Source organism: Dunckerocampus dactyliophorus, chromosome 10, assembly GCF_027744805.1.
Source record: "Dunckerocampus dactyliophorus isolate RoL2022-P2 chromosome 10, RoL_Ddac_1.1, whole genome shotgun sequence".
NCBI lineage: Eukaryota > Metazoa > Chordata > Actinopteri > Syngnathiformes > Syngnathidae > Dunckerocampus > Dunckerocampus dactyliophorus.
The window spans coordinates 17601897-17616151 of record NC_072828.1 but is presented as its reverse complement, the minus strand read 5'-3'; the positions used below and the strand labels follow the sequence as shown (position 1 = coordinate 17616151).

Genomic DNA, 14255 nt, shown 5'->3' with positions numbered 1-14255 from the left:
ACCTCATTTCTTAAAGTACCATGGGCCCCTACAAACTTTCAAACATCATGTGTCATAAATTCAGTTGATAGAGTTCAACAAAGCTCGTTCATGCTTGCTAAACCCGCCCTAAAATAGGCCTAATGACACCATTACTACTACTAACTACTACCATTTATTCATTAGGATGAATCAAATTAATCAAAGGATGAGACACCTTCTTTAATGAGACTGCTGAGGCTGCTCTCATCCGCTGAATTCAATTATTTTTCGGGTTACTGGTTAGCCGTCTGACCGTCACACACAAGCGTTAGCCACATGGCTTGGCTGTCGTTTCACGTGAGCTGCCGTGAGCCTCCAAAACTCACAACTCACCATACTCGGTCAAGTGTTGTTCTTCAAATGCCGTATTAAAGTTTTTTTTTACCCCCGCAAGATAGTTTCTGGCATGTGTTAGCAGTTAAGTTCCACAAGGCAGCCATGATTGTTTTGAGGGAAATTGGGAGGTTGCTGCTGCCCAAGACGTTAGTCAGGACAAAACACTACACTGCAAGAAAGGGTCGCTGTGGGCTGCAGTAGTGCTTGCCACAGGTGATCAGCTTATGCCGATCACACGATTTTTTACTGGAAATCGGCCGTTACTGATCAGTGGCCGATCTATCGGAGCATCCCTAGTATTAAGTGTATGAAAGGATGCCTGAGTAATAGAGGGACAATGTAATGGTGCCAATCTTTAAGAACAAGGGTTTAGAGTTGTGACAACTACAAGCCACAAAATAAAAGTCTGGGAAAAAGTAAACAAACAAAACTAAGAAGGTTGTAGAAATTACCGAGCAATATGTTTGTTTTTTTGTTTTAAATGGAAGAACCTAGAACTTCAATCACAATGTATTTGTACATGAGGAATAATTCAGTGCTCGGTATCTTGCAGACACTTTTTTGAACAAGCATTCAAAGAAGAGAGGTTACTGAGACATGTCATGATATCTCATCACGCCACCACATGGAAAGCATTCACCATCACTTACTGATAATATCTAACTGCTGCCTCTGACTAATCCAAGAGTGGAATTTGAATGCAACACCTTTCACAACTTGATTGGTCAGGTGTGCTCTTGCAGCATAACATTGATGACCTCATCAGGCAAGTTGACAGTCGTTTCCAACACCCATGAAAAGGCAACTGTCTTTATTCATCTCAATGAGCCATTGTTTGAGCTTCAGTGACAACAAGACTGATGACGTATGGAAATATGCAGCATGTTTCTGGCAAATGTCGTTATGTACATCCCTGTGCTGGTATGATAGACATCCAAAGCAAGAACGAAACTTCATTCATACCACGGATGAGCAGTTGACAGATACAGAGGTGTGGTGCATCAACAAAGTTATTTTTAGAGTTTAATGTAATAGGTTTATGCTTGCGAATTTAAACAAATAGACAAACTGGTCCACAATTTGTCTTGTATAATTTTCACAGCAGTTTCTATTGCTGCCACAACAATCTGAATTGTTTTCAGTCAAAATGATGTAACCAAATAAATTTAATTTACTGTACATTGATTAACCCATCAAAAATGGGAGAACACAAATTTAAAAGAACAGCAGATTAACTCAATGAATAGCTTATAATAAATATAAGTTAGAACATGGGATGGGATGTTGCACAGCTTGAAAAGTTTATAAAAACCTGAAAAATACAAAACATGGCTATTTCTGTGTGTGTAGCTCATCGCCAGTCTCCACGGCGGGATGTAACCTGGAATTAATTGTGGCCATGTGGGTTATGATTGTGTAGAAATTGCAAAATGTTTACTGCACATTGCTAGTAGCGGTTCAAGCTAATATGTGTCAATGTTCAGTGGTTGTTGCTTGTAGCCACTGTGTGTGTCCATGTTCGATGGATGTAACTTTAGCTAAGATCTACAATGTTGCCGGGTAGCTCATGAATGTGAAGAAAAACAGACAACGGTGTCTACCGTTACCATACCGTACCGTACCCTAATGTACAGTACATATGAACGGAGGAAGCCAGACGGTTGTACTTAGATGTAAAAAAAGTGGTCATCACAATTTTTTTATTTTGACTCCTAGTTTTGATGATCTGCCCGCTGAACGGAAGAAATAGCCGCGAACACTAACAAAGAAGAAGTGGTTACAATGATTGGCTAAGTGCAACATCTGCAACACAATGATATCATACAGGAGGGTGCATGAACAACACAATTAAACACCTCTATATTCATGGTGTAAAAATAACACAGTGAAAATCTGGGTAAGCAGTCACAGTCAGGGAAGTCAAACAATAAATGACGTCTGTCTCATGCCAATGTATCTGAGGGCTTCAGGGTGCCTGCTGATGTGGACGTTCAGTGTAAATAAAGGACAGGAGCCACTGCTGCAAGATGCAAGTTTATTCCTGTACATTATTCATGAACGTCTCTTAGCAAATGTCAAGAGACCTTTTCAACCCACACAACACACTTCTGACCTTCAAAATAAGAGCGCTTGGCACTACATCCTGTTTACTTGTGCTAACAAAATAAGGAACGTCACGCTGAGGTGTTATTTCAGTAATCTGACTAATTTAGTGCTTGGAAGCGTACTGATTGAGTGCTGACTGTCGGGAGTTAGGGTCTGGATCTCGATGTGTAGTTTTTTTTTTCCCCAGATGGGAAAACTGGGTGGAGTGGTTATGTTTTGAGTGGGCAAGTTTGTTGCGGTGTTTTTTTTTTTTGCCACCACTTTCGAACAAACTTTGCATACTTGCTCATCTGCGTTGACGGGCTCACCTTGCTCATTCGGTTCGAAGCCAAAATATTACCACACCGGGGCTGCGGCTTTTGGCTTTGCAATCATCTTTTTTCCTCCTAATGTCTACTAAGTTACTTTGCATTACAGAGCTACACTCTGCTGTACTCTGTGTGTATACTAGCACTGTATGACTGTAAGACTGTATGGCTGACAAGAGGACTCACTCCCATTGTTCTATGGAACAACCATGACCAGGTGCTGAAACCAATGCACAGCGTGAACACTATTCTTGCCTGTTTGGCGGCAGGAGACAAGGAAAACAGACACACATGCACATGGCAATATATAGAGGCCAGCAAAATTATCAAATTCATTTTGATTTATCGTGTGATTAATTGATTTGTTGAGTGTCTCAGGCCGAGTGCCTGTGAGACACGTTTTTTTCCGAACAAGTTTTAACCTCGCGTGTCACACCCCTAGCATACAACTTTTGGCATTATCATACAAATGTTTTTCTTGTGGTGCCTTACCAACCTCATAGAATGCTAATCTCCCATATCTTAAATTTAAATGTATGTTGTTGTAATGTTCCAATAACAGTAACATCAAAAACAAACCTATTGTGACCACCCCCAGGGACACACCTACCAGGGACATAAATAGAGAAAGTCTACACTAAAAATTGTAGAATTTAAGAAGTCTTTTGGACGAAAGGTGAAACAAGCAACAAGAAGAGTCCAGTTGCCTCAATTCAACCTACATTGATTACCATGAGCCGGATGACTGAGAATCTTGGGAACACCTTGTGGTTCCAAGAAAGTAGTTAAAAGTAGAATGGGAAATAAAGCCTTCACCTACGAGTCCCATGGAACAATCTTCCAGATTCAGTTTGGAACTGAATCCAGACTGGTTGACACTGACGATGGGTCATGGATGGGTCTTCGATGACCCAAAACATATGGCCGAGGCAACAAAGTAGTGGTTCAAGAAGAGGCACATTAAGATCCTCGAGTGGCCTGTGCATTCTCCTGGACTTAATCTTATTGAAAATATGTGGCGGGGGCCTAAACTTGGAGTTGTCAAGCAACAACCTTAAAACCTTCAGGATTTTGTCCAAATCTGTAAAGAGGAATAGACCAAAATCCTGACGTGCACAATCGTGGTGACCAACTACAGATCTGTGTGCTTATCACACACTTATTTTGCTCAGTGGAATACAAATTCATTTATAACCTTTTTTTTCTGGATTTTCTGTTCCAACTCTTTCAGTAAAAAGAAACCATAAAAATTATAGATTGTTCATGTTCAGAGTTAAGTAGTAAATTTACAAAATCAGCAGGTGATCAAATAAATATGAAAAATATTTAAATAAATATCAAAATAAATATTTCCCCCAGTGAACGTTTTTGCATTTCTTGCAGGAAGGTAAACTTGGCCCAAGGGGCATTCCAAAGTACCCAAACAGTGTCATTGAAACAAAGACAAGTGGGGCTGCTAAGTTGTACAGTGGTATATGACAGAGGAGCAGTTTTGTGAACACAGATGGGATGGGAGTGAGACAACAACAGACAAAAAGACAACTTCCCATTCATCAAGACTTATTCTGCACTTGAGGTTACAGAGCTGTCACTCAGCTAGTAGCATTTTGTGGCCTCAAGCGACATATGAACCTGAAAGTATGACGGCTGGGTTGCGTTAACTTAGACACACACATACTGCATGTGCAGTACTAACCTGTGCAGCGCTAACTTGTCATCATACAGTACAAAGATACTCTTCTGTAATGATAAACACAACATCTATTGCCAAAAAGGACAAGTTCCAGACAGCAAAATAAAGGAAATGGACACCTAAACATAAAATAATTGTAACATTGACAACTATTACTTTTGAAGATCTGTTAAATAGTCTGAATGAGGCATTATCCAGTAAACAAGTTCACAGACACCCAAGACCAACTGAGAGACTAATGAGAGATAATGCAAGTGTTTAGGTGAAACGTAGGCCCTGTCCACACCTGGAACGTTCTTGGGATTTTTTTTTTTGGCGGGTTGAAAAAAAGTTGTAAATAGTTGCATCCAGATGGGAACGGATCACTGGGTGAAAACAATGTACAGTATTCCCTCGCTCCATCGCGGTTCACCTTTTGCCAACTTGCTTGGTGCTTTTGTTTTTTAAACAGTGTATGAACGCTGTTATAGGCCGAGCCTGGCCCTTTAAGAAGAATTGCATTGTGAGAAGTTGAGTGTTGTAGTTCTGTGCCTTAGCACAGGCAGCTGTCTGTCGCTCTCTATTCTCTCTCTTCTGTCTGCACTGCCCATTGTCTTCTGCGTCCTGATTGGCTGTAGACCACTGTCAATCAATTTCCTTTGTGAAGTCTCTAGTTGTGTCATGGCTACCAAACTAGCTAACCGTGTGAGCTGCTTTCTAACCGCCAATACTGTACACAATAGAAGAAACAGAAGATGCTAACCGTGTGAGGAAAGTACGACGACAGGAGCAATGTGCTTAAACAAGGATACAAAAACGCTACAGCCGAACGGAGCCAGGACACAAAAATACTTTCCCGTTTTGACCTAAAAACATTTCCGTATGGATTGCTGCTTAGGCTGAATCCCAATTCTACCCCTTAGCCTTTCCTCTTCGTCTTACCTCTTGTCTCACCCCTTCCTTATCACAAACCTATTAAAAAAAGTTACACCTGATGTCGAAAATTGTTTTTCCTGCTTTGGGCACAAATAATTATGCAGCCACAAATACACAAAGACATGCACAGATTCATGATCACACACACTACACCAAAATTTCTCCAGGCTGAAATAATTTAACAGATATTCATCTACATTTAACTGACTTGCAACACATACCAGACCCTGATCATGAGACCTGAAATAGGGTATTCCGATATTATTTCCTTGTGAATGCCTAAAGACCTGAAGACAGAATCAGATCCAAGATCATCTTTATTGCATCATGCCTACATACAGTACCTGTAAAAAGTGTTTGGACACATATTCTCGCATGAGCAAGTATGTCCTAACCTTTGACTGGTACTATGAACGTAGAACCAGAAAACCAGATAAATAACATTTGGCACATGTACGAAAAACACACCCCTGCAAATGCACAGCAGAGGACCAACATCAATACTGGCAGAAACCCAAATGCTGACAAGCTGAGACTGACAACTTGGCAAAGATGGGAACTATCAGCAGCCATGACAGGCTGGTGGAGATTGTAACTCATCTGTAGCAACATTCAGAACAAATCTGTCAGCTTTCAAACATACTTTCTTTTTTACAAATGAACAAATGCGGTTATACGAGTAGTTATTGTTTCAAACAACACGCTTACACAGCCCGTAAACACTAATTCTCGATAACCACTGCCAACAGGCTTACTCTTTTATCCCAAATAATCAGGCAAGAGCACAGATTCGTACATTATAGCGACCTAATTTATCTTATTTATTATGTATTGTGTAAAACGAAGACATGAACAACATCTGAATGCCGACCCACCATCCACCAGTTCAAGCCTGGAGTTTTTCCAGCGACATTATTACATCGCTGTTTGACGTGTGTGGTAAAAGGCAGTGCTAGCATGAATTCACTTGAGACAAATGTGCACATTAGCACTCAATAAGTCATCAAAACTTACCTTTATGCATTCCCACATAGTATTAGCATTTGAGACCAAATATGAGGTGAAAGGAAAATGGTAAAAATACAGTAGTAGTCTATCTGTGCGGCGAGAGAAAGTTAGCACACGCACAATGGACATGCGTCAAGTGAGACGGATGTAACAGAGAGAATCCGGCCACTTTTCAAAATAAAACATAATGGAAATTATTGTTTCTTTCTGTGCAGCCCGGTACCAAATGACCCACGGCCCGGTCCGCGGCCCGGGGGTTGGGGTCACTGTTGTAAGAGACTCATTTCAAGTTATCGCAAATGCTTGATTGCAGTCGTTGCTGCTAAGTGTGGCCCAACCAGTTTAGGTTTTGGGATCGTAATAATAAAAAGTTTCATTTAAAAACTGCATTTTGTGTTCAGTTGTGTTGTCATTGACTAATATTTAAATTAGTTTGATGATCTGACACATTTAAGTGTAGCAAACATGCAAAAAACAAAAATCATGAACACCTTTTCACACCTAAATATCTACATACAAGCTACACAGGTGTGTGTGTGTGTGTGTGTGTGTGTGTGTGTGTGTGTGTGTGCGCACACTCAAACAATTTCATGCACTTTTACAAAAAAAGTGTCTGAATGAGCAGAATTCCTGAAGCGTGCACACACATGATGACAGGTATTTCCACTTGAAGACAGCAACAATGCTAAGCTGTGAGCCGGGTGTCATAAACTTCCTGTCTAAAGAGGTCAGAGGTTAAACACTTCAGTCTTTCAAGCTCTAAATAAAGACAATAAACAATGGAACAGAACAGCCTGTTCGAAGTTAAACTTCTTGTCAATATATTTGCAAACTGAGCTCCATGCTGTGTACAACACAAGCTACGTCTACACATGTAGATGCCTTTAAACTCTTTTGTTATGGGCTGAGTCTCCTTTTTTTCTTTTTGCAAGATTTATTGATGAGATTTTAAACACGATTTTTAACAAAATACATCTCTGAATTAGGGCTGCACGATTCTGCATAAAAATGTGAATCACAATGTTCTTGATTAGAAATGAGATCGCAATTCTCTGGGACTGTTTACGATTCTCTGTTTGCTAAATCATTCTGCCACGTGCTGGCAGAGGCAGGAGCAAAGTGCAAGTAAAAGTCTTTGATAATGATAATTTGCAGAACCGAAAAGGAAATCCTAAAGAAAGCGTGTGACAAACAATGATCCAGAAAACTGAGAGGCAACCAGCTGAATTAAATAGAAAGTACAAGCACCAGATGCGCATAAACAAGAGAAGGCTGCTGAAAACAGAGCGGAACGAAACAGGAAGTGGATCAATAGTGCTGGATTGTTTCTGACACACCTTGTACAGTCGTCCCTTGTTACATCGCAGTTCGAACATCGCGCCCTCACGTCAAAAAATAATTGATTAATGAATGATTGCTGTTTCGGGGTTGAATACTGTCTATTATTAGTCAAAATAAAAACGCATATTTAAGGAAATTGTACTTTACAAATTGTAAATTCTGAATTTTTAAGCCGCTAAATGAACTAGCAAAATGAACTCAATTATAAATACAAGGCAGGAAAAGCATTCTAATTGTGAATGCATAGTATTGTACAATGGCCATGCGGTCTCAATAATTGTTCAGTGAGACAAGCATCAGACATGATCGCCATGACAGGCATTTATTCCGAGTCTGAATTATCTCACAACAGGCATAATAATAATAACACAATACTGTCATCATAATAATAACACAGGCTACTGTTGGGGCCATAACCCATCATATGCACCCACCACTAAGGTCCAATAGGGAACACATTTACTGTGACACACACATGCGGGAGTCTTATTTACGTCTTAAATGGCTTATTTACTCTTATTATGTCTACTATATTGAGTAATTCAAGTGTAAAACCATTTAAATCTGCCATTGCAATACACTGATGAGAAAATAACCACAACAGGAAGTACACGTTCCAAACCCCCCCCCCCCCCCCCCCAACAACATAGAACTGCTAAACGTGAGTGTGTTATCTTATTGAAGTCTAATATGCTTTATTTTCTTTGTTTGTATCTTCTATATTAAGTAATACAAATGTAAATGTGACTATAGGAGTTTTATTTAATGTCTAGAGGGTTCTAATAATAATAAAATCCGTATTTCAAAGACTGTAAACAGGTTTTCTATGCCATAACTATAAAAATATTACATATTATATATTGAATCCTACTTCCCAGAAATTCACTTAATCGTGGTCAGGGATGGAACCAATTACTCGCGATAAAAAAGGGACAGCTGTATACACTACTGTATAGCGTATGGAAAGATGTTCAGCAATATAAGTGAGCGGTAATGGTGATCAACACATATTTGTGTGAATGATACAGTGTGACAGAGTTAAAACAATAACTATTGGAATAATTGCAGTATTGAGATGTACAAAATAGCAAAGTGTCGCTGAAATTATGAATCAGCTGTGGGTCTGTGCAGATTCTACACACTCTCTCTCTACACTCAACTTGTTTGTTGAAGATGTTTCACCTTTAATCGAAAAGGCGTCTTCAGTTGTGAATTTTTAAATGTGGGGTCTCCCTATGTACAGTATGTCTCTCGTGGGTGTGTCGCCAGGGGGTGGTCAATATAACATTGTTGTGGCCAGCTGGTGACTGTCCTGCATAACAAGAGGTCTTTAGTCTGCCTGGATTTCCCTTCTCAAGGCACCAAACCATGCTTTGAGTCTGCTAAATGCATATTCAATGACTACTTGAGCTTTACACAAGGATAGTTCAAAAGACTGTTGTTTAACAGTGACCTCCATTAGCATACTCCTTCATCAGGTAGGGAGGTACAGGATATACTGGGTCCTGAAGACGAAAAACAGGAATGGCCTGCTGGTATTCTGATATTTGCTATTTTGAGAAGGAAGCCTCTGCCATTTTTTAAATGCGCACTGATTGTGGAATTTGCAGGACTACAGGCACGATTGACACTGGCTGGCCATTTTACTACAACATTGATAATTGAATGCTTGCAGTCCCATGCGGCTGTTCTGATCATACAGCCCATTCAATTTGAGGATGGCTGCTTTATTTCTACATGTTGCATCAACAGCACTGACAATGCTGGACAATATAAACAATTCGCTATATTTGTATCAAACTTTTAACTGCATAAAAACAAATGAACAAAACAATTCCACACTATCAAAGATGTAACCAAAAGCATAAATAGAAACGTATGTGTTGTTAGTGCATGTTGGCATTAAGAAATGTTAGATGCCTTTCCGAGAATATCTGTCCTCTTTTAGAGAAGATTCTCTCGAAAGGAACAGATGTCACCCTCTCTACTTTCACATAATGATACGATCCTATTTCCTCACATGTGATTGGCCGCACGACGTGCCCATCAAAACAAAGTTCAGCCCCTGTCCTCACGTGAGCAGAAGAAAGTGAGCTGGGTGTGCAAAAGGAAAGAAAAATGGTGAGCTGGATCTCACTGGTTGGGAATCAGCTCTTCTTATTCACGACAAAGTATCGGCCCTGAGAAAGGCATTTTTTGAGGATGACACATCACTATCATCCACAAATGCTGAAGCCGGAGTTTTTGAAAAAGTTCACCCAGACTGGAAGTTTTTAAGGACAAAACCTATGTTTGCTTGTGGATGGAAGGCCAACAAATGATTGCATTTGTGTGGACATAGCCACTATGAACAATTTTAAACTGTCTAAATGCCAACATGAAGACTATATTTGATCTTTCACAAGCTAAATCTAAATGCTCTATGAGGAAGTCAAAGCCAGGTTCCTGACAGTAACCACGCCACAACCTAATGAAGAGATAATTAAGAGAATCCATGTTTGGCCTCTGTTGAGATCTTGTGTACTTTCACAAAACACACATTAATTTAATGCAATCGGAACAAAACCTCATTGCAAAAAAAAAAAAATAAAAATCTCTAGGGCGGCGGCAAACGCAGAGGCAGAGCACGGATGGCTTTGAATCCATAATGTCACCACGGGATTCCCCCAATGGGATCCAATAACTTAAGCCCCTTTCCCACAACACAGTATCTACTTCGTTTTTCGCAGCTGGATTTGGCCCTACCCTTGTCAGTTTTTCACTACAACACAGTACTACCTCAGTCGTCAAAGGAAACTGCTGTGACTTAACTTTTAAGAAGGCATATTTGAAGCATTACTCGGAGAGATACGCCAACAACAAAACAGTGAGAAAGAATGTTTTAGATAATTCATTTAAGTTTGCTCTAAAACGTGATTTGATTGCTATCTACTGAGCTACACCTCAGCTCAACTTGTGCCGTGACGGACATACGTTTGTCAGCCACGATAAAGAGATGAAAAAGTTATTTGGGAGATGACTGACAGCATCAAGAAAACAAACCGTTGTAGAGTCTGTGGGCTATAATCCAACAGTTATGCTACGATTAGCATGTGCGTTTAGATTATGTATCGTTGAATCTTAACACTTTAAAACTGCTGGATCCTGCTTCTGGGGACAGCTGGTTTGCTATAGTAATTGCTTGTACATATGAACACATACTAGTATTCTACTAACCACATGAACAGAAAAACATCAGTTAAAAGTTCAACAAAACCAATTTTAGAAAAACAGGAGATAATTCAAACCACAAGTACTTAAATTGGCAAATTGCAAAAGGCAGAAACCAGCATATACAGTATGTAGGCAAGGGCTGGTATGGGATTCTGAAGGTACGATAACCTTGGGAAGGTAAGTAATAACAGTAATTTGTAAACCATATAACACGACAAAGGTGAATCATGTATTTAAAATAAATAACAAAAAATAATACAATTATTTTTGAATAAATAAATACATAAATATGCAGTTTACGGTGGCTAATCCTGCAACTCAAGTCACAACAAAATAAATATTGTTAGCTGCCTCAATGCTAACGAGGCAGCTAACGCCAGTGCTATCTATGCCCGACTTTTGGCAACACAGCACATGCCTGCGGCTTCAACACATCGAAGCCCAGTTCCAACTATGAGGAATAACACAAGATGTGACAAGGTATTTTCACGTAGCGGCTCCGCTGAACCTCCACTTTCTCTCATACCATACGATTGGTATGACGCACAATTTTAGTGGTTTTGAAACCGTGACTTTTTCATATCGTGGTATACCTTGAGACCGGTAACCGGCCATTGCATAACTCTATGTTCATGAATAATGTCTTAAAACAAAAGGTTAATGCAAAGCACCGTATGAAAGGTAACAGTCATTCCATTGCTACAAATATTGTTCCTCGATGGCTACATACCTAAACTAACTCCTAAATCACTCACACTGAACACATAAAATACAGTGATAAAACACTAAATACAAGAATTAAATAAAACAGTAATAAAAAAAGAAAAATTCTTTGCGTTTATCCGTGTGGTTGTCTTGCACACTGAGGGTGTTACAATGAAGAAGAGACAAGCTTATTGGGTGGAGGAAGAATGACACCACTGCGCTGCTTATGCTGTTATCCCCGGCCTGTCCATTTCATAGGAGCAGCTCCTCTCACATCTTCCAACATAACATCTTATCCTTTATGATGGTTACCGCGTTTCACCAGCTTGGACTGTGCATGCAACCAAAGTTGATTTCTCCACGGACCGTCCTACTATGTCTAATTTTACTTCCATTGTCACTTTCATTTTTACACCCTGCCACCAGACAAGTCTGCCTCACTGCCTTGGGAGTCATAATGGAGACTAAACTTAAATAGTTAAGTGAAAAGAAGAAAAACAATGTTCCTCGCAGTGTAGCAACGCCACTGTGTTCCTCAGCCTTTTGTTTGCACATGGTGATACATTTCCACACATCACAATCCATGTAAAGTGATAGTAAAAACAAAATTCATCGAGTTGTCCCTCGATGGACAACTCCTGTACGACTGAGAGCCTACACAGACGTAAAAACAAACTTGTTACATTGAGTTTTATTTTAGATTCAGAGTGAACACCAAAAAAAAGCACAGATGAAGAATATAGTCCCAGATGTGTGCATAGTGATTCCATCCTGAAAGCAGTCAGTCATCAGGGCCCCCTTGCTAATCCTCCAGCATCACTCAACTGGATCCCATCTCTAGATAGGCCAACTCACAGACAAGTGGCACTCCTGGATTTAAATTGAGAACCTGACAGCTAATCTTGGTCACAATACAACTGAGAAACCTTATATTCTCCCTGAGTAGCAGCCATAATACCCTCGGGGGAAACAGTGATGAGAGATGGGTGCTTCACACCTAACGCAAAATGGAGGGATGATCACACGTATAATATGTTCACTGTTCTTAAGGAGACAAAGATATTCCACTCACAAACAATTACAGCGGATTCTGATTGAATGATTGCTGATCACTGAACACCCATGCTGACAATTGGAGAAAGAAATAGTTCATGCCACATCCGGTTTGCAGCCAGCCTTTGATGAAGTCCAAACAAGATTCCAAACCAAATGTGGGGGGCGGTTTGAAAAGCAGTTTAAAATGGATTCTGGCCTCAGCGCAGTGTAGTGTTTGCGTCACTTGCGGCTGGACACACAGAAATGCACACGTACGCCCACACACACACACACGAGCAGGAGTGACAATACTTTGACACAATAACAACACTAAGAACAATAACTTTAGTGACATGGACATAGAAGACAGAACCCATCACCACAAGTATTTCCTCCAGTCACTACTTTGCGAATATCTCCAAGCCTCTCACTGCATGGCTCATAACACTGCTATTTGTCAAAATTCCGCCATACATGACATAAAAGTTCACCACCACAACATGCCAACAAAAGTGTGTGTACGGCTCAAAGTATGTTTAAGCATGTTTGTGTTTCACATCTCCAGTATGTGAAGTGATGCCTACATTGTTACCCTGTCAATGCTAATGTGTGGATGCAACAAATCTGATTTATCTCTTCGAAATGACTGTGGAGCTTTCCTGCCATTTGAACAAGATCTTAGTCACAGTATGTTGTCCTAGGCCTTGGCTTTCAGGGTATTTTCCATTATGCCACAAGCTCCTCTTGTTATTAAAAAATGATACTTATCCCTCAAAAACAACCTATGGCAGTCATTTATTACAGTTTTGTGTAGTTTCTTGTTGAACAGATCTATGTGAATGAATGGCACAGTAAAAGCGGTGGCTACTTGACAGTGCTAGCCAAAACGAAGTTGAACAATCACCCATGGGAGTGATTTAACAGATAGGGTGTATACTAGTTGTGTAATGGTACAGGTCTTCGTAATCTGATTTTCCGGTTTGGTGCAAAGGAGTACCAATTTATCACACATTAAGTGAAGGACAGCAAATGTGTCTCCTGCCTACTCAGTAAACAAACAGTGCAGTGCAGCCCAGCCTTTGGCTAAGGGAGCCATGGCCAGGAATAGCTCTAGTGCCAAGGAGAAAAGTCTCCTTAATGTTTGCATCTTTGCACTTTCCTAAAAGGAACGCTATGTCAGACACCATCGTATATCATAAATTCTCCGAAAAAAATTATATATAGAAAAAATGTTTTGAAGAATCTTAGTTACTGGAAAATTACCTTTTAGCAGTTTTTTTATGTTCCATTTTAAAAAGCTAAGCAGTTTTATGTTTTGTATTTTGTTCCCTTACTGTACCAAAAAGGAACTGACCTGTGACCTTAAAACCGAAGTATGTACCAACCCATGATTATTGCGTACCGTTCCAACCAGAGTGTGTACCGACATTTACCAGTCCATGCACCACACCACTTGTCTATCCAACTCAGATATATTGCAACATACAATGTCTCTGACATGGCAGTGTGGAGTGAAATATAAACCCAATAATCTAATAAAATAAACTGATTATTTAAACAAAAAAAACATTATT

The 14255-nt window shown here is 39.9% G+C and overlaps 1 protein-coding gene across 2 annotated transcripts in view; it reads right to left on the bottom strand.

Moving 5' to 3' along the window:
* gmds (GDP-mannose 4,6-dehydratase) overlaps nt 1–14255 on the bottom strand; it is a 111476-nt gene that overhangs the window by 24451 nt on the left and 72770 nt on the right. The gene's annotated exons all lie outside the window — the stretch shown is intronic.